The sequence below is a fragment of the Canis lupus genome, chromosome 2, assembly GCF_003254725.2.
Source record: "Canis lupus dingo isolate Sandy chromosome 2, ASM325472v2, whole genome shotgun sequence".
NCBI classification, from domain to species: Eukaryota; Metazoa; Chordata; class Mammalia; order Carnivora; family Canidae; genus Canis; species Canis lupus.
Window position 1 is genome coordinate 47,860,191 of NC_064244.1, and position 21,833 is coordinate 47,882,023.

General features: G+C 39.4%; 1 pseudogene; it reads left to right on the plus strand.

Annotated features, from left to right (window-relative positions):
• LOC112659761 (stAR-related lipid transfer protein 4-like) overlaps positions 1 to 21,833 on the plus strand; it is a 222,725-nt pseudogene that overhangs the window by 151,205 nt on the left and 49,687 nt on the right.

Below are 21,833 nucleotides of genomic sequence, written 5' to 3' on the forward strand. Positions count from 1 at the left end.
TCTCTCTCAAATAAAATCTTTAAAATTTTTTTTAAAAATTAAAAATACCTCTCAAAAAGTCATCTCTTGGGAAACTTGAAGGCTAGACTGCTCTGTACCTTGTACCCACACACAAGAAGCATCAGGGTCATCTTGGAAAGAAATAACGCATACAAACACACACAGATGCACGCACACACTCATGAATGGGAAGCATAAGGTGCTGACAAGAAGGGGGATATGAAGCGCATATTTTAAAATTGACACTGCATAAAATATGAATGTTTGCCCATCTTACCCTGACGTGGAAGTTTAATTACTTCATGATCTTCAGGAAGGACTCTGAAAATTCAAAAGACCAAGAGACTTTTAGATACTTCATCAGATTCTTGTGGCATCAACTGATCTTATACCATTCGCTCCTGTGGAACCAGGTCTGTGCAGATGCAGCGTGACCACACTTAACCTCAAGCCTCTAGCTTCCTGTGCAGGGGCTTCCCTACGGGGGGCGCCGCTTCCCTACTGACGCTATGCTATTTAGGGGATGGGGGTGGAGTGGGGGAGGCACTGCAAGGAACTCAGAAGTGGAGGGAGTTTAAGGTCTTCTGGGCTGAAATAAGAAACCAGATGCTGAGTGAGTGTTCCCTCCTCCCCTCAGATGGTCCTGAAATGCATTTCAGGTGACCCCTCTGGAGGTCTTGTGAATGGAGCAGTTTCTTCTGCAGTAGCCACCACCTTCACATCTTTCATGTCTTCATGTCTTCTCTCAGCTTTCAGCTTCATCTCACTGCCCCCCATACCTCCTCCCTGGATCAGATTCCCTGAGAACTTGGTCTTTGTTTCCCTCTCTATTTTCTAAGGAACCCAAACTAAGATACTCATCAAAAAAGAGGATAAAATTCAGAAAATAAAACTTTAAATTCAAACTTTGCTTACTTGGAAGTGTTCCATGTACATGGGGTGAAGTCTTATTTCCCTTCTGGTGACATTCTTTGAAATATTAGAAAAGACTTGGTATTTCTGTTTTTTTTCCCCCAAAGACTGACTAAATCCATAAGTGCACTGGAAAATAAGAAAAATGTAAAGAGTTCCTAGAAGACAGGAAGCAATTGAAATTCTATTGCAAGACAGTAAAAGGAGAGAAATTCATATCTCATGATCCATCTCAAACTTCCCAGTATCTTTCCATCTCCACCGTCATCTTTTAGAGCAAAGAAAGCCCTTTCATGTCTTACTGGGGTTCCTTTCCTCCTGGTCCACTCTTGTCCTCCTACGATTCCCTCTCCAAACTTCTACGACTGAGGACTTTTACTACAGCTCTCTTAGCCTCAAATGCTCCTTACCTACTTCTTCCCATGGCAGGCTCCTTCGCATTTTGCAGATCTTTCTCAAGTTGGATAGTTTTCTGATTTCCTTATTTATTCATCCTCTCTTTCTATTCATCTCCCATCACTCCTTAACCCATTTTCTTGTACTTCCTTCCTGGCACTGATTAAATCTGTGAAAATGTTGTTTTCTTGTTTGCTTCCATGCTAGTGGATGTTCCTCCCATTAGAGTTTCAGCACCATGAGGGTGGGGACCTGGTCAGTTATCTTTACTGCCTTACCTCAGGCTTCCAGCACAGTTGATGATACACACAGGATAGAAACAATGACAGTTTTCTTAGAGCTCTTCATTCAGTCAACAATCCTTTTGCCAACCACGGAGCCAGATATTGGGAATCAAGAGGAATAAGAGGACCTTGCTTCAAGCAACTCTGAGTGGAGAAGAGCATATACTTCCTATTTTCTGATTTACAGTTTGGTCATTTGTGCTACATATTTTTATTTTTACTACTAGACTTTAGCATTGTGAGTGCAGGATGTCAGTCATCTTTGTATCTCTAAAGAGACGAACATGTACCAGGAAATCAAAATAATTTGGAAGCACTTAAAAAATTTTGAAGGGAGCTTTATAAACATGGTTAATAATTATTAATTGTCCAATAACTTCTCAATAGTAGCTTATTAACTATTCATTGTCAATGACTGGATGAAGGAGAGGGTCTCTCTAAGAGTGAGAGAGAGACAGTGATGTAGGTGAAAAGGTAGAGTCAGAGTGGGTGGCAGGCATAGGAAGCAAAAGAAAAATTGGATTTGAAAGCTAAATCCCATATTACTATGAGAATACTCTACAACTGCCTATTTTCTTTTCTGGGACTTTAGAATAACTTAGTAATAATTATTTCTTTACATGTTACAGGAAGCTAAAAAATGAGTCTGATCCAATTTCAACACCATAAGAACAAAAAGCTCACAAACCGTAACATATTCGACTACTTGAAAATTTGCCTCATTATTTTCCAGCTTCAGCATGAGAAGGTCACACAAATTAATTAAAAACATACATTCAGCAGCATTGATTTAATTGCGATCTTTTGGGAGAAGGCACTTGTGTACTGGTTTCGCTGATGTGAGCTAGGTAGCCTGGAAATCTGATACACCTGTAATTTTATTAATTATTAATGAAGACCAGTATAAATAATGCATTTCCTGTTGTGTTTACTAAGCCAGAGGGGCTTAGTATAGGCTTAAATAATATCACTGCCTAAGACAAAGAAAACTCTATCTAGCTGCTCATTACTGGATAGTTTGCCAAAAAGGATTTGGCTACTATGAGCGAATTTACAAAAATGCTATCTCTGTTTCAAGACTTAATAAATACAATTTGATGATGATGAAGTGAGTTGGGATGAAAGTCTCTATAAGGGGAGAACTAGTGCCTTTTCAGATTGGGCATGCCCCTCAGATGACATACACAATTTAGAAAGAAAATGAAAGGAAGTATGTGTGTGTGTGTGTGGTTCCATGTAAATCCTTACCAGATCAACTTCAGCAGAGGAGTTTCAATAATCAGATGGTTAAGATGATCCATTTCGTAGATATCAACAGCTGCTTTTCTCAGCCAACCCTGTTATTGCTCCAATAGATGCATTGCACAAAGTGGCCATGGCGGTAGGGATGGAGGTTATGCATGGGCTCATCAACAGAATTCTGTTCACTGATGCTAACTTGGCTGTGGTCACCACGGAGTGCCCAGCCTGCTAGCAGCAGAGACTAACCCTGCACCTCTTATACGGTAGCATTCACTGGAATGATCAGTGAGCTACTGGGTGACAAATTGATTACATCAGACCGCTTTCATCAGGAAGCAATGGTGCTTTGTTCCTACTGGAATAGCCAGGCTGCATGCAGATTTACATACAGCATTGCCTCTGTTAAAGGAACTCATTTCAAAGCAAAATAAATGTAGCAATGGGGACACACTCACTCATGGAATTCACTGGTCTTAGCATGTTCCCCACCATTCTAAAGCACCTGGCTCAATGGACTAGTAAAATGCCTTTCTGAAGATTCAGTTATAAAGCCAGCTAGGTGGTTGTACCTGGCAGGGCTGAGGCAAAGCTCTCCAGGAGGCTGTGTATGCTCTGAATCAGCTTACAACATATGGTTCTGTTTCTTTCACAAGGAGGATTCATGGTTCCAGAAATTAAGGGTGGAAAGAGGAGTGGCATCGCTCAGCTTTACCTGTACTAACCCACTCGTAAAATTTTTGCTTCCTGTTCCTATGGCTTTAGGTTCTGCTGGCCTAGAGATTTGAGTTCCAGAGAGAGGAATGATTCCAACCAGAGGAGACAAGAGTGATTCCATTGAACTGAAACAGAAGACCAGCCCATTTTGGACTCCTCATGCCTCTGATTCAATAGGCAAAGAAAGAGTTATAGTACTAGCTGGGATGATTGATTCTGTTTACCAAGGGGAAATTGGACTGCTACTCTACAGGGGATGGAAGGGAGAGTGTATGTGGAATGCAAGAGGTCCCTAGGGGATCTCTTAGTATTACCGTGCCATGTGAATAAGGTCAGTGGAAAACCATGACAACCCAGTTCTCGCAGGAATCCTAATGGCCCAGAGCCTTCAGGAATGGAGATTTGGGTTACTCTACCAGGTAAATAATAGTAACCAGCTGTGGTACTTGCAGAGGGTAAAGGGAATACAGAAAGGGTAGTTGAAGAAAGTAGTTAAAAATATCAACTACAAGCACATGACCAATTTACTGAGGACTGTAATTGTCACGAGTATTTCTTCCTTAATTTTTATGAATACATTTGTGTGTATATATACACATATATTAAGTAAATATCTTTGTTTTCTTTCCTCTTATTCCCCTATCACATAAGGTAAGATGTATTGACTTGCCATCAATATTTGTATATTGTTTATTCATAGTATTTAAGTTACAGAGTATCAGTAGGAGAATAAACATCACTCAAGGACTTTGCTTCCTCCTCTGGGGAAGGTACATTTTTGGTTATACATGGGACAGTTACATCATGTTAGGTGGAATTTTGACCTTGGTGGTGTTTTTATCTGGAGATTAAGCATGGTTTAAAGAGATGCCTATGGATGCTGGGTTGAAAAAGGATAGACGTGTGATGGTTAATTTTATGTATCAATTTGATTGGGCTAAAGGGATGCTCAGATACCTGGTAAAACGTGATTTCTGGGTGTGTCTGAAAGAATGTTTTTGAATTAGTAGACTGAATTGAGAAGATGGCCCTCCCCAGTGTGGGTGGGCCTGAAAAGAATAAAAAGGCAGAGGAAGTGTGGATTTACCCTCTCTGCTTGAGCTGAGACATCAGTCTTCTTCCCTTGAACATTGGTACTTTTGGTTCTTTGGCTTTTGGATTCAGAACTAGGACTTATACCAACAGCCCCAGCGTTTTCAGATCTTGAGATTCAGACTACCAGTTTTCCTGGGTCTCCATTTAGTGACAGCTGATAGTGGAACTTCTTAGCCTTTATAAGCCAATTCTTATGATAAATCTTTATGCATATATATATGCATATTTTATGTATATGTGTGTTTATGTGACATATTGGTTCTGTTTCTCTGGAGAACTGTTACTATCACTGTGTGTGTGTGTGTGTGTGTGCATGTTTATGAAGTTGAATTATTTGAATATAAGAAAAAACCCACTGAAGAGTATAGAAACAAAATGTAAAGAAAGAATAAAAAGTAATCCTAGGGAATAAATATCATCTAGGCCAGAATTCATATTTGGAAGATAACAAACAGTCATTTGAATCAAAAGAACCTGAATACGACCTAAAAAGTAAAAATGTGGGGAAAAATCAATTTTTTCTTCATTCATTCTGTATCCTTCCTGAGTGATTTCATTCACTTCCAGTGTTTCAGCCCAGATGTCAGCATATACATGTTGACTAGAAGAGAAATTTTAAGCAATAAATTTTAAGTTTACCAGGTAATATTCTACTAACAAACCACCCTTCACCTGAGCCCCATACAGTCAGCTGCCTCTAGACATTCCCTGTGGGTACCCTAGCTCCTCACATTCAGCATATCCCCAGGTGGACCCATCACTTCCCTTCAAAACCTGTTCCTTACTGCCATCGCTATCCAACCAAATCTCCCACAATCAGCCCCAGAATCATCCTCTTTTCCTCCTTTCCATTGACTCCTCATGTTTAATTGTTTATAGAATCCTATTGCTTCTCCCTCAGAACTTTCTCTAAAAAAAAAAAACAAACATTAAATTCAATTTGCCAACATACAGCGTAACACCTAGTGCTCATCACATCACATGCCCTCCTTAATGCCTGTCACCTAGTTACCCCACCGCCCAGCCCACTTCCTCTTCAGCAACACTGTTTGTTTCTCAGAGTCAAAAGTCTCTCATGGTTTGTCTTCCTCTCTAATTTTTCCCCACTCAGTTTCCCCTCCTAACCTTCTGCACAGCAAAGGAAACAGTCAACAAAACTAAAAGAATCTACAGAATGGGAGAAGATATTTGCAAATGACATATCAGGTAAAGGGCTAGTATCCAAGACCTATAAAGAACTTATCAAACTCAACAGCCAAAAAAAAACCAACAAAAAACAAAAAACAAAACAAACAAAAACAAGCAATCCAGTCAAGGAATGAGCAGAAGACACAAACAGACATTTTTCCAAAGAAGGCCTGCATATGGCCAACAGGCACGTGGAAAAATGCTCCATGTCACTTGTTATCAGAGAACTGTGTTTTGCATGCAAGGCTCTCTCCTCTCTCCTGGCCTTCCCACTGCCTTAGTTCAGATGCTCTTCGGCAGGTCTGCCTTAATCCGGTTCTGCTGGATTTCTCTTTATCTTCCATTATGCTGGCAGGTCAGTACCCCACTCTGCAAGCCTCAGGTGATGCTCACACTCCTCATCAGGCCACCCAGGGCTTCTCACAGCCAGGTCCCAACATTGCTGCTCCCCCTTCTTAAAGTCCACTCCTTGGAGCTCATTCGTTGCCCCACCCAGCTGGCTCCTCTGCACTTCCACTAATTTGTACATGCAGCTGCCTCTGCGTTGAAATCCTCTATCCCTCCTCCTGCGTTGTCCTTGCAGCTACCTCTGAATGGGTGACAGTCTTGGTATTGGTCACTAGTATGTGCCATGGAGATGGTCTGCGTTGGAATCTTCCATTAACTTACAGTGCAATCTTGGGCAAGGCACTTAACTTCTCTCATTTTGGTTTACAGTCCATAAAATGGGAAGATGAATACTGATTGTAATGAGAGTTAAGTGGTAAAATATGGGTTAAGCTCCTTATCATGCTCTCCAATGCCCTCACAAGAAGGGCTCCTGCTCCCTTCTCAGCACACAATTAATATACCATAAAAGTTAGCTACTGTGACCAACATTTCTTAAGGCAAAGTCACTTCCTTCAACCACTGAGGTCTCTAAGGATGGGGGCTCTGGTATCTAGAAATTTGCTTACTTAGAAGCATGAGTGATGTCCTACATGCCTTGGAATCTACTAGGGAAGCCTTCATAGTCAGTACAAGACAAATCATTTCTTTTTTCCTTCAGTGTCCTTGGCACTGGTGGTGCAAAATGACTAGTTTCCTGATCAAGTCTGATGCACCCTAAAATGAAAGATTCAATTTTTATTTCCTCTGGTCTTCAAACTTTCTTAGCCACAGGATAAAAATCCATTAAGTCCTATGGATGTGATGTTCAGTCTCGAGTAATAGACATTTTTTCTGCCTCCTCAGTCACAAACTGAGTCTAAATTCAGTCGAATTTCCAGTCTAACACATAACTAAAGCCCTCATCTTGATTCAGTGTTATATCTTTTCTTTCTTCCAATTCTGCTTGCTTCAGGCTAGAGGCCTACAGTGGGAAAGTGAGTGTGCCGCTGGACAAAGATGAACAAGATACAGCCCTACTTGTCAAGGAGCTCACTGGCTTTTAGAGGGGTAGACAAGTGGTAGATTGGACGGCAGTGTGATATATGTTGTGACCAAAGTATGCTTAGGGGCATATAGAAGTGGAGGAAGGGTGCTGGAACCAAGCTGTGGGAAGGGGGAGGTTTCCTGTGAGAGATGAAACACAACCAAAGGAGAGTCTTTGAAGCCTGGCAAGATGGTTTCTGATGGAGGAACTGTGCAAGGAGAGAAAGGATCATGAACTGAAGTATTACTTGTCAAAGGGATCAGCTTTGCTGCACATCCCGAGGGAATCCACTTTTGCCCATTGTGGTAGTAATCATGTACCCGCATAATGTAGAAATGGGGTGTGTTTTAGATACAGATTAAATTGCATATGGACAAGATTGTGGATTGATATTTAGGGTTCTGCCGTTTACTAGCTGCATGATCTTGGGAGAGTTGCTGAACCTTTGGAGCCAGAGTTTATTAATCTAAAATGAGGAGATTATTACTTACTTCAAAGAGTATAAATTTAAAAGAGAAAATATGTACGTATGTGACGTCCTTGTACTAAGCCTAACAGTTTCAGCAAATGAACTAACAACAATTATTAAACCTCAAACTATCTCCCACTCCTTTGACTTTATGTTGCAGATAAGTTGGAGGAACAAAAGCTATAAGGCAGAAACAGGAACATCATTTTTAGGGATGAGACAGCAGGAACCTGAATTAGCATGTTGGTGTTGGAAATGGGAGGAAAACAACATTCAGGTGGAAAACACTGTTTTAGAAGAATCAGAGAAAGACAAATACCATATGATTTCACTCATTTGTGAATTTAAACAAAGCAAATGAGGAGAGATGAGAGAGAGAGAGAGAGAGAAAGAGACAAACCAAGAAACAGACTTTTAGCTATAGAGAATAAACTGATGGTTCCCATAGTGGGTGAGGGGATGGGTGAACTAGGGTGGGAGGATTAACCAGGGCACTTGTGATGAGCACTGGGTGATGTGTGGAATTGTTGAATCACTGAATTGTACACCTGAAACTAATATTACACTGTATGTAGATTAACTGGAGTTTGTATAAAAACTTAAAAAAAAAAAAGAATTGACAAGTTGTGTCTGTTGCCAGTGTTAATTTTCAATTACATTTTGCCCACTGACTGATAGTGTTTGTTCGGGCTGGCTTCAGGGTCCATGATCACTTTCATAGTATTTTAAATGTAGCCCTGTACACAGTTTGAGGTCTCCAAATAGAAGTTTTTCCTATAAAAAAAAATGATTTCCACATTAAAATGAGCTGCCACCTGGGATATAGTAACCTAGGGGCATGGTGACTTTATTAGTTGAGCCAATAATTGTTGGGGCAGGATTATCTCACATAAATAGATGGTGTGTGTGATTCTTAATTGCTTTTGATTTCAATGCAGGTTGTTTAGTTTGAACTGAAATGGTTGTCCATTTATTTGAAGTACTCTCTCTAGAAAGGTAGGGGCTGTGAATTCATTCCAAATACAGGAGAATCATCAGATGAAATGTAGGGGAAGTGCAGAGGAGTAAGAAAGCCTTGTCACTGATCAGCTGGGTAACTGGGAGGTAGCTGTGTTTCTCTGATAAATAAATAAATATGCTCACAGTCCAATGAAGTAATTACTAATTTATTTTCTATCTTCCCTCCTCTCGTCCCCATTGCCTTTTACCTGTTCAAACCACTCAGCTTCACCTGCTGCAGAAGTTTAAGTGTATATAAAAGGATTCTTTAAGGGTGTGAGGGCTCTGCTGCATTGAACATGTGGACATGATTGTATCAGTGGTCCTATATTTTTGTGACCTGTTGTTAAGGCAAAAACCGAATTTCCATTAGTGACTTTGATCTAGAAACTATTATTCTTAGTGAAAGATCTTTCACAAAGATTATATCATTTTATTTATTTTTCATTTGTTCTTCTTGAAGTTTGATTTGCCAACATATAGTATAACACCCAGTGCTCATTCCATCAGGTCAGATTATATCATTTTAAAAATCAAGAATATTTACTGGTATTGTTCATATTTACTAATGACACTGTCAGGGCTTTTGATGATACAGTAGCTTGAAGCAGGACAATTTAGGATAATTGTTGTGTATTATGGGCTGCTGGGTTTGTTCAGGAAGGAGTACCATTTTTGGTACACAGTAGAGAGTCAGTAACTGGTGTGAATTGAACGTGAAAATAAGAAAGTGTCCGTCTCCTAGTTGATTGCGTTGGTTGTGGTTTAATTTCTTCATGCCAAAGTAAGTGAACATCTAGTATGCATATAGCAATTTAACATCCTGTCTCTGCAATAAAAACTGGAGTGGGAAACTGAAGTATTTTATAAAACATCCTATATAAAATCACACCAAAAATGTTTTCACTGAATGTCAAGAAATAGGGTCCTGTTGGAAGATTTAGTATACAAAGAGCTGTCCCAACCCAACATGTGCTTTCAACATACATTTTCATGATATGAGCTTTAAAAAAAGAAAAGGAAATGTTTCTTAGCTAATAGCAGTGGCTGAGAAATTTGTGGCATTTTAAACAATCTTAAAAACCCCACTCATTAATAATTCCGCTTTGTTTACTCTCACCAAATACCATAGGAGGTTGGGACATGACATGAGTTAATTATGGGTACAGGACTTTGCAAAATAACATCGAGTTGAAGACAGGTTGACATTTCCAGTAATGTTATGGGTCAGGAAGGGAAGCTAATTTGGGCTCATGTAAATCTGGAAAGCAGCTTTATATTTTTTTTACTCAATAGAAGGGGGAAAAAAAAACAAAAACAAAAACAAACCCAAACAATCCCTAGGATTACATTGCAGCACTGCATTGGAAGGGCCATAAAGGCCATCTGACTTAAGCTGTAACTCCTCTAGTCAGATTGGTTGGATCTAGAACTCTAAGGAGTGCTTGACCTGGAAGGTCTAGGCTAGGTACAGAATTAGGGGACCAACTGAAGCATTTTGACCCAAACAGTCCCAAAGTGTCAGATGAATTTGCTTAGTGAGCAACTTCCTATCCTCAAGATACACATGTATATACTCACCTGTGTACATGTGCCCAAGTGAACACACACACAAACACATGCACAGTAGCATGCCAAGAAAAGGCTTGAGAATAAGAAATCCTGTGTTTTTGTATTTTTCTATTACCTGGTAACAAAAAATACCCGTTTTGTATTTTTTCTATTACCTGATAATCTGATTCTCTAGGGCAGGGCACTTCAGCTGCCTGTGCTCTCTGGATGCCCTTCCCACCCCTTCTCCAACCCCTTTCTGTCCCAGGTGACTAAACTTTATGACTACATCAGAGGCTTCCTAGCTTTCTGGTTTCCTCTTGAGTTTGGTAAGGGCTGTTCCCCAGCAGGAGCTTGGAGGGAGGGTTATGGAGGGCTCAGATCTCTTTCTGTGAGGTCACTCTAGGCTGACCTTATCTTTCAACTGAAGATCCTAACTACTGTAAGTAGACCCCTGTTATGTGACTCTCTCTGCTGTATTTCTTGCCCTGACCCCCACAGGCCCTCCCCATTTTCAAAAAATTCAAGTATAATTGACATACAGTATTATATGAGCCTCATATGTACAGTGAAATGGTCCAACAGTTCTCAGTGGTTATCAGGATAGGTGTACTCTTAATCCCCTTTATCTCACCTATCCTCCCCGCTCACCTCCCCTCTGGCGATCAACAGTTTGTTCTTCTTATTTAAGAGTCTGGTTCTTTCTTTCTTTCTTTCTTTCTTTCTTTCTTTCTTTCTTTCTTTCTTTCTTTCTTTCTTTCTTTCTTTCGTCTTTGTTTTAACTTGTTTACTTTGTTTCTTAAATTCCACATATGAGTAAAATCATATGGTATTTATCTTCCTCTGATTGACTTATTTCACTTAGCATTATACCTTCCAGTTTCATCTGTGTTGTTGCAAGTGACATAATTCATTCTTTTTTATGGCTGAGCAATATTCTCATGCATATATATATTCTGGGATACCTCATGTGAGGTCTTCTCTTCTTTCTCTGTGCCTATGGTATCCTTCCCAGTTGTGGTTAGCTTCGCTGGGAGCTTGGTTCTTTGCAGGTCTCCACCCCTCCTACCCTTTATGATCCTAAAGGAAACCCTTTATGGCTGATGGTGGAAAGTCTGTTCTGCCAGTTTGAGGATTGTTGTCTGAATTAGTTGCACTGATGTGGCTTTTACCTAGGTTTGCCTGTGGGATGAGGTGAGTTCAGGATCCTTCTACCCCGCCATCTTTCCCAGCCATCTTAAAAGCTGAGGATTTTCCCTTGATACTCTCTTTATCGAATTCCCTTTTCAGAGGTGCCAAAAAGCATTAAAAATTTGTATTTTATTATTATTATTATTATTATTATTATTATTATTATTATTTGGTTCTCTTATCAAAAGAGGTGAAGGGTTCTCTACTCTAGAGCCCTGCTACGCAAATTTTGGTCCACAAACCTGAAAAAGTGTTAAAAAGGCAGGATCTCCCATTCCTCCCCAGACCTATAGAATCAGAAATTATACTTTAACAAAATACCAGGGTAAGGCGTATACTCTTTAGAATTTCAGAAGCTATTATATAACATTCCAATATTGTAATTCATGAGTGTAGGGAAACAGATTACGGTCTAACAGATGGCATGAAGATACCTTCCCCTAAATATTGCTCCAAATAAGATATATATTGGGTGCTAACATGTCTACAGAGAAAACAGTGTCAAAAAAGAAAAAAAAAACATAGATGGTTGTCTTCTATCTGTCTTGGCCACAGAGTGTGAAAATTCAGGCCTGTATTGTGTGAGAAAAGGTTCAAAGAATGATGAGACACTTTCATGGCAGTGGCTAAGGGCACTGGTTATGTTGGTTCTAGTTACTTTATCTCTCAAAAGGCAAACCAAGTTCTGATAGAAAACTAGAAAAGTGAATAGAAATAATAAAAGCAATCCCATTGTAACTGGTTTATTGAAAGTTTATCCTAGTGGGATATAAACATACAAGGATTTTATTTTATTTTATTTTTTATTTTTTAGCCAGTGCCTTTAACCTCATTCTGCTGCATCAGATTTTCCTGGACATTATTGACATCTTGGTCAGATCTCTGTCAAATAAATTCCAGTGATTCAGTTATATCCAATATAAAACTCCGATCAGACCTACCCTCTTTTCCTAGTTCAGGATTTTTTAGTGGCTCAAGGTTGATCATTGGCCTAAGGGGACATACACTGAGGGGAGGGAAACCTGCTATTTTTTTTTTAAAGATTTTATTTATTTATTCATGAGAGACACAGAGAGAGGCAGAGACACAGGCAGAGGGAGAAGCAGGCTCCATGCAGGGAGCCTGATGTGGGACTTGATTGACTCCAGGATCACACCCTGGGCTGAAGGTGGCATTAAACTGCTGAGCCACCTGGGCTGGCCTGGGAACTTGCTATTTAATTGTATTTGCACCCTTCTTCTCCCTCTGGTGTGTTGGGCTAAGGAGGAGGGAGGTGGAAAGAGAAGGAGAAAATAGAAATGGATGTTCGAACACATGTGTAAATTCCTTAGTTGGCTCTGTGGGAGGGAATCCTAGTTCATAGTTACTCTCACAGGTGATCTGTCTTCCAATTTTCTGATGGTTTTTTGAATAATCTCTGTGAGTAGAAAGTGGAGGAAAATAAGTGACTCTGAAAGCCCAGACTATTAGGAGAAAAAAGGAAAGACATTTTTTAGGAAGACATGGAGAAGAAATATATTTTTTTTGCATGCAAATATCTCTTTCTTCAAATAATTCAAGGCCTCTGGTTTTTCTCCCTTATTTAGCACAAGTAAGAACATTGAAATGTAGCAGTTCAGAATCCTAGGAAAGTAAAACACATCTTATTTATAGTTTTGAAGAGGATGGTCAACTTTCTGCATGTTTTACTATCCATGGAAATGTTTTATTTCCCAAATAGTATTTGCAGTCAAATCAGTGCAAGTTGCCTGGAGGTCTCCAGGTCTGTGATGCTTAGTGAAGACTGTCTTTTTAAGATGGAATGCAGGGACCCTGACACTTGTGGTGTTGGGTGAAGACCAATGTCATTTACATGGGGAACTGCCCATTTCCAGCCCTTCCCCTTTCTCAGAGGCTAGAGTAGGTCTAATAGGTAACAGCCATAGATTCCTCTTGGGTATACTATACATTCCTTCCAAAATGTGTTTCAGGATTAGTCCATTTTCCTGAGTGTAGAAATGGAGTACATTGTTAGCAATTTATTTGCAAGGGAGGACAGGACCACAGGTCAATTTCCTATCTTAATTTTAATTTGTAATAGTCACTGGAACCCAAGAGACTACTCTGCTGAAGAAAAGCATTTGTAATGGGAGAGTTTGTAATTTGGGGCTGTTTTCAGCAGAGGGGGTCACATATCAGTAGTCCAGATAGAGAGGAGACAGAAGCCAGCGGGCACTGTTTGGTGATATCCTGAAACCTTCAGTATAATTCCTCATCTCACAAGATACTGTGATGGGATTCCCGGCGAGGACTGGAGAAAGGGCAGAAAGTTCTCTATAGTGGGTAGGGTATCCAATGAAGACAAGGATGTTGGAGGAGTTACAGAGAGCTTCGAGGAAGGAAGGAGGTTTGAAAATTTGGTGGGAGCGCCTGACTTGCAAATGGATTTGCAAACAAAGTTAATTAAGATTTGGGCGGGGAGGGGTTGGGGGGCAAAGGAGCTTAGTGGAGATGTGAGTTCTATTTATTAGAAACCCTTACCATAACTAGAAGTCAAATTGTGGTTTAGGGCATACAAGGATGTGTTCTTGTACACATCGGACCTCATTTCATCTTCCCAAACAGTCTATGAAGAAACCATTATTGTTTCTATATATTTTTTATGAGGAAATGTGAGCTAAACTTGTTTATTTTTCTTCAACTCACACAGTCCATGAGTGGCAGAGATAGATCATGTGACCTTGGCTAGAGCCTTCCCTTTGGTATCCCTGCTTTCCTGATAACTTTTTTATGTAATTGTTTACATTATAAAGATTCTCATTCCTGACTAAGAAACTGAGGCTTCTGATGTTCTGCATTATTGTTCTAAGTCGAAAAGCTTAGATTCTCTATTCCTTTCCAGTTTTCTTGACTAAAATTGACATTATTTGATGTTATCTGTAATTTGTCAAATTTAACTCATCACACAGGAAAAAAACTCTTAAATTTATAATGACTCTGGTAATCTCTTTCTTGTTTCTCTCCTGGGAATGATTTCTTCTTTCACAGTTGGTTGGCCTGCTTGTTACTGTAAAAATCACTTGTGGAAAACTATTTAAAAAAAAAAAAGTTGATTTTTTTGCTATAATGAAAAATGCTATTTTCAGAAGCACTAATTTCATTCATCGTTAGATTATCAGAGCCCCAAGAGCCACGTCAGTAGTATACATAGCTACTACTGTCAACTGGGTGATGCTATAAAGGAAAATAAAATTTTGGTAAGTAATAAGAAAGATTAAAAAAAAGTGTAGAAACAGAAGAATGGGATTTTGTTCCCTAAAGGCAATAATACGAGCTGGGAAAGAATCCTAGTTGGCTTCCTCAGGAGGAAATTCTCCCCCTTGTCATGATGGACTATCAGAGAAGGACACATATTTCTGGACACGTGTAGAAGTCATGGAAGTGCGACTCCCTAGGGAGAGGTAAAATGTTTAACCCTTGCAGTATTTTAAGCTATAATTTACCTCAATTCAACAGTTACAGTAATAGTAAAAGGCTTTACCTGGATTAGAATTATGGGGGAAAGCAGGACACAGGACTCTGGAAAGTTGAAAGACCTAGGATGACAGCATTCCTAGGGTAATAACAAGGGTTGTTGTGAGGGGCCTGGCTCCTCACCTTTCTGAAGACAGCCCACCAATATTCCTGCTCAATTTCTTATCTAACGAAGATAGGCTTACTATCCTGCAAATGAATTAAGAGATAAAAATTATATAACCCTTTATATTACTTGGGTTCCTGTTACAACCATTGTGATTGGTTAAGAAATATTGAGCTACTAAGTTGACTAAAAATTATTTGTTCATGCTGAACTTTGTCTCCTGGAAGAACCGTGGCAGGTCATGCAAAATTGTGGTGTAGACAAAATTAGTCCTGGGATTTTCTTTCTCCCACTGGCCTTCTATGTCCCTGTGCCCAGATCTTTCCCACATTTCCCATTTTCTTGGTGCTCACATATATCATCTGGCTCCCCAAGATTTACACCAGTGCTCCCGCTGGGAGTGTTCCTGGTTGTGTCTCATTTAAACTTATATGTTTTCAGTCTCACGATCCCAGGACCTTGTTTGCTGGTAGGCAAGAGTTTATCTGGTGACCTTTTCCATACTGTACTGCTTGCGTTCCTACAGATTTTAGTAGATACACAACTTAGGGGAATAAAAATGAGAGTTTTTGGCAAAATAAGTTTGGAAGATCCTACATACTATACCAGCCTCTTGAAGATTCACGATGCTCATTAGCTCAAAGTTTTTCAGAAATAAGTTTTTGTGATGGATTCCATGTGGGAAGCACTGTTATAGCAGAATACAACTAAGGTGCAAATTTGTATTCTTCTCAGCTGTTGTATTTATTCTCACAGGCGTCTACAAGGAAAAAAAAATATGCCTTGACCTTGAGGAGTGACCCCAGTTACTGGTGCCTTCAGGAGCTACAGTGGATATGATGGATGATATTTGGCACAAAGATTCCAGTGATGGAATTCAGATTATTTGTCATTACTTTTGGTTACTTTCTGCTCTGCTGAACCAAATCATAGTTTTTGGGATAATTTGAATACTTCTCAATTTGAAAAAAACCGAAATAAAGTTTGGGTAAGTCTAAGTCTTTTGCTTTTGCAATTTTTCTATTCATTTGTGTCCAGATATTCTTTTGAGAAGTGAAATGTACTTTTTTTCCCTCATCAGTGCATTAGCATCAGGCCACCCAACGTTTGAAAGATGGGTTAGATTGGAGTCTTTTGCTGTTGTTGCTGTGGGTACAGAGGGTCAGGAGCAGAGCTCTCTGATAATCAGATCAGATGACTCAGCTGCATTTTACTTCCATTCAGCCCTCTGCTAATGAAAATGTTTCTGCTTACCTGGGAACTGGGCTCTTGGGGAAATTATATTTTAAAGTGCTTATATTAAGAAGATGCCTTCTGGAAAGCCTCAAAATGAGGTCACAGCCCTGAAGGAAACACATACTGCCTTAGGAGTTTAGGCTGTCAAATGGTATCTGGAGAAAAGCGCTGTCAATTTAGTTCCTTCCTTCTCTTCCTTCCTTCTCTGTGCCTGAAGCACAAGGTCGATCTCTCTCTCTTTTTCTCTCTCTCTCACTTTTTCTGTCTCCATGTCTCTGTTTCATCTCTTTCTCTCTCTCTCTCTCCCCCCCACCTCTGTCTCATATTCTCTGTCTGGATGCCAGTTATTTTTCTCCCCATAATATAATCATTTTTTACTTCTCTGGTCTAATAATTTAAATCATACCTTTTCATTTTTTGATTATGGTGGTTAAGTTATTTTTGATGCAGAATCTTCTATTTCCAGCAGTTCGGTGTCTCACATAGTTGAAATCGGTTTGTCAGGAAGCCTCTCCACACTCACACCTTTCCCTTCCCTTACTTTTTGTGATGTGTGAGTAAAAATAAGAATATTTTTACTTAGCCATCCTATAAATCCAGCCATAGTGAGGTCTTAGCTACATGACTTGGGGAGTTCCATAGTTTTATCAAACGCTTATTCAATCTCGCCCTCCAAGATTCTACCAAACTGGTAAATGCTAGAACAGAACCCTGTTTTTGAAATTTCAAGCTCCTTAAATATGCCACATATGTGTACCTTTTAAAAACTCCTTGCTAATGAAGATAAACCATTGGTAATTTATTTTAATTTTATAATTGAAAAAATGTTTCTATGATTCACATCCCTCCAAGAATCAATGTGATGATTGTTTCTTCTCAGAATAGAGTGTCATGCTAACCATGGTCCATAATTTCTAATATGTCACATCATTATTATAGTGGTTCCTCTGGTCACATCATTTTAGTTAAGAAACTAAGTCTTATTTCTGAATGATAAGCATTTGTAATTCCTATTATCTCCCTCAGAAGATGGAATTTTTGGTCTATTCAGAACAGCTTTCTTTCTGATTCTAGGCATAATTTTACTGTTGTAGTTGACTTATATTATTTCTCCTAACTGCTTGGCTGGTCTTGACCAAAGTGTCAGCAAAGGACTGGAAAGAGAAATAGCATAGGGAGTCATCCAAATGCTATAATTTAAGGCAATCTACAAATATATCAGAAGATATACTGTATCATTTTCCAGGCCTGGGGACTTATCTCATATAGCAATGGTAATAAGATAAGTTGATTTCTGAATATGCTGTTTATTATATTGACTGTGTTTATGTCATAGGGAAAGTCTTAGATCTGCTCTACCCCACACTTGACCTCGCAGATTCAGTAAAATCACCCTAATTTTTAACTGAGGACTACCAAAGTGGAAAAACTCAGTCTCCAAGCCAACAGCTTTAGGTTACACATGCAGTGAGGAGAGGAGCTGGGTTTGGTGTCCAGTGCCACACGGATCTCTGGAATCATGGTCCCATTTCCCTGCTCCCAGAACAACTGAGGCCGTGCATGCCCTAAAATCCATTTTCCATCCTTTGTGGGCAAACTTGTCTCAAATTCTTTCCTTCTGTAATATGGCAAGGCAGATGAAGGCATTGTGTTGTCTTGCCCTGTTTACTGATTCTTTTTCTAGGTGTATTCTAAGTATAATGTGAATAATATCAGGTGGGTGGCCCCTAAACTGGGGCAACTGAGAGCACTCTTTGTGTAGTATAATCTCAATAGGATCTTTTACTCTCTCTCTTTCTTTTTTAAAGATTTTATTTATTTATTCATGGTAGACACACACTCACACACACACACAGAGAGAGAGAGAGAGAGAGAGAGAGAGGCAGAGACACAGGCAGAGGGAGAAGCAGGCTCCATGTAGGGAGCCTGACGTGGGACTCGATCCTGGGTCTCCAGGATCATGCCCTGGGCCAAAGGCAGGTGCTAAACCCCTGAGCCACCCAGGGATCCCTTTTGCTCTCTTTATATGAACTGCAAATCTCTTCTTCCCACTATACTGGATGAAAGAATGTAAACTGTCTTCTTAGCTCTTCCTCTTTTTCCTGACTCTGTCTTAAGTGAATTAATCATCTTAACACACTGTTTTACTAACAAAGCCTAATCCTTTTCTCCTCCCCAGTTGGATAGATTTTCCTTCTAGTAAGTACCACTTGTTTGTGTGTGTTCATGTATGTGTTTGTATATGTACACATATACAGAGCAAGAGCAAGAGTTAGGAATTGATTGATTTATTATAAGGAATTGGGGATCCCTGGGTGGCGCAGCGGTTTGGCGCCTGCCTTTGGCCCAGGGCGCGATCCTGGAGACCCGGGATCGAATCCCACGTCGGGCTCCCGGTGCATGGAGCCTGCTTCTCCCTCTGCCTGTGTCTCTGCCTCATTCTCTCTCTCTCTCTGTGACTATCACAAATAAATAAAAATTAAAAAAAAAATAAGGAATTGGCTTGTGCAATTATGAAGGCTGAGAATTTCCAACTGTAGTCAGCAAACTGGAGTCTCAAGAGAATCAATGTGTAGTTCCAGTCTGAAAGTTGACGGGCTTGACTCAATAAGAACTGATGTTTTAGTTTGAGTCTCAAGGCTGGAAAAGGCTACTGCTGCAGCTCAAAGCACTTAGTTACTCAGGCTTTTTTTCTGTTTGGTCTTTGATTGGACAAGCCTCACCCATATTAGGGAGGGCAATATGCCTTACTCAGTCTACCAATTCAAATGCTAATCTCATACAGAAACACTCTCACAGATATGCCTAGAATTACGTTTGGTCAAATGTCTGGAGGCCCATTGATCAGTTAAGTTGACATGTAAAATTAATCATCACAAGGACCTAATGAGAAAATATGGGTAACTATGTTGCATAGAGCTGGAAACAGAGTTAAGTGGGGGGATATTGGACACCATAGTCATGATCATTTTCCCCACCGTTGTTGTCATCATTATCTTAAAGACAATTGAGTTCCTATTCTCAGAATCTTTTCTACATCAAAGAAGAAGCCTTTGACTAATGAGGGATTAAAGCTAACAGATAAATATTCTCTTCTTTTTTCTCTTGACATTATGAAGCTCATTTTACAAAACTGTTTAGAGGGTCCCCAAGTGAGATTGAGTTCCCATTACCCATAGCAGTGACTTGCTTAAAAAATTATCTTTGCATTGGCTTTCCCTCCTTCCTAATTCCCATTCCCAACTCCTATTCCTTGGGATCTTTTCCTAAAATAAACTCTGCTTGCAAGCCCTCGGTTCAGGCACTCCTTCCTTTTGGAACCCAAACTAATATGAATAGCAAAATTTCAAAAGAATTAATGAACAATCTTCCCCCTAATTACAGTAATTGCAATAAGGATGCAGAAGATTTTATAGTACTGTATGCTAAATGACTTCATGGTACAATATTTCTTCAAGTAGCAGTCAGCCTAAGTTATACTTTTCTTTCTCTTTCTTCCTTCCTTCCTCCCTCCCTCCTCTCCTTCTCCTCTTCCTCCCCCTCCTCCTCCTCCTCCTTCTACTTCTAGAGTTATATTTTCTAGGAAGAGTCGTAACAGTCTATAAAAGTCCTCCAAGATCAGAGAGGGACTCATCTGCTATCTCCCTCTCTTCTTTTCCTCATTCTCTGCTTTTGCATCGCTAAATGCTCTTTTCTCCTCTCTTTAAGACTAGGGCTGAGTTAGGCTGTCCTGAATTACAGGAGAAAATCCTCAGCCACTTTCTGTTATGGTGTTGCGTATAAACGTGCTTTTAAACAGGATGGGATCTTCCATATGATTTTAAGACAATTTTGTTTCTTTCAAAATCCTCTGTAATTGATCATTCCGTTACACAACTACTATACACCAATGTAGAAAATAGAGGTAAGAAAAAATGATCTGCAGTGATGATAATGATAAACTCCTTCAAAATTTAATTATTTACCCTCCAGGTTGAAGGGCACCATATGGGGATATGGGTGAGAATGATGGTTCACAGACTGTCTCCAAGTTATTTAGAGTGATTATTAAAAATGCAATTTTGGGGGTTCTCCCTAAATCCCTCTGAATCAGGATTCCTGGAGCACGGGTCTTGGGAGCATGTATTTTTAATAAGTGAAACAGGAATGATATACACCAAAGATTGAGAATCACTGCTTCAGGCTTATTGGAGGGTTGGGTTGGGTGCTACAAATCTATTTTATTTTATTTTATTTATTTTATTTTATTTTATTTTATTTTTTTATTATTTTATTTTTTTACAAATCAATTTTAAAAGAAAACTGACACTGGACTCCCTGTTTTGAGTATTAATTATGAGCATTTTTCCCTTACAGTGCTTGAGGGCAATAATGTGCCACAGACCCCAGGAATATTAGATATATTAAGTCATGATCCTTCCTTTTGGGACATTATTTAAGCCTGATACATGCCTAATGTGAGGGAGTACTTCCACATACCTAGTGGTCTGTATGGGAAACACTTCACCCAGCCCTCTCCAAGTCCAAAATGACTTCCCCCCAAGCACAAACAGCAGACGAGGGTGAGAGCCATCATCCAAACCAGGGTCTCAGGTTAGCTATCTCTGGGCTCTCTCCACTCCTCCTGGTTAAACATCATGCTTTCCTGTCTATGAGATTGTTTTACTGTGTGGAGAAGTGGTCTACTGATCAGAAATTTCCAGGGCAAGAAGATATGAGGTCATGTAGTGTAACTTGTCAAAGGACACAATTAAATTCTTCCACTTCTTTACACAAACACACTTCTACTTCATTACTCTCATCTTGCAGGGGTAAAGGAAACATCTTTTGCTAACACCAATAGCATGCATTTTATAGGAATAGTTTCAAAGCATTGTGTTTTTTCAAGCATATTTGCACATAATTTATTTTGCCAGGGTATTCTGATCTGGGAATGGGCAAAGTGGCTTTTGTTGTAATTGTTCTTGTTCTATTAATCATACTTGAAATACAGCACTCTTCCCATGCCTTTAAATAAGTGTGCAGACTGAGAAAACATCTCCTCTAAGAAATTTGTCAAGTGTTTTTAGAGTGAGTGCTCTATAATAAATGTGTCCTCATTCCCATCATATATTAGCCTCTTTTGTTCTTGGTACTTAATCTGTTGGTTTCATACAAATATTGTATGAATGTATGTTTTAATCATTGGAATTTATCACCAAGAGTGCCATTAATAATTGTTTAGCTAACGTTGGCATATTTGAAAAAACAACAACAATAATGAAAAAACCAAGAGACACAACAACTTAGAATTTCCTAAGAATTGCCATTTTATAAAAGTTTAGTTTTTTTTTTTTTTGTACAGTTTTATACAAGAGGTAGAACTCCTAAGTGGTCTAAAGCTTTTAACTCTTTCTTTTTTTACAAGCGGATAAAGATAATTTAGCGGTATAAGCAAAATCTGGTTAACTAATTTCAAAGCATAAAGATGGATTTCAGGAATTTGAGAGTTTCCCTCATAAGCAAAGCAGCAGGAATATTTTA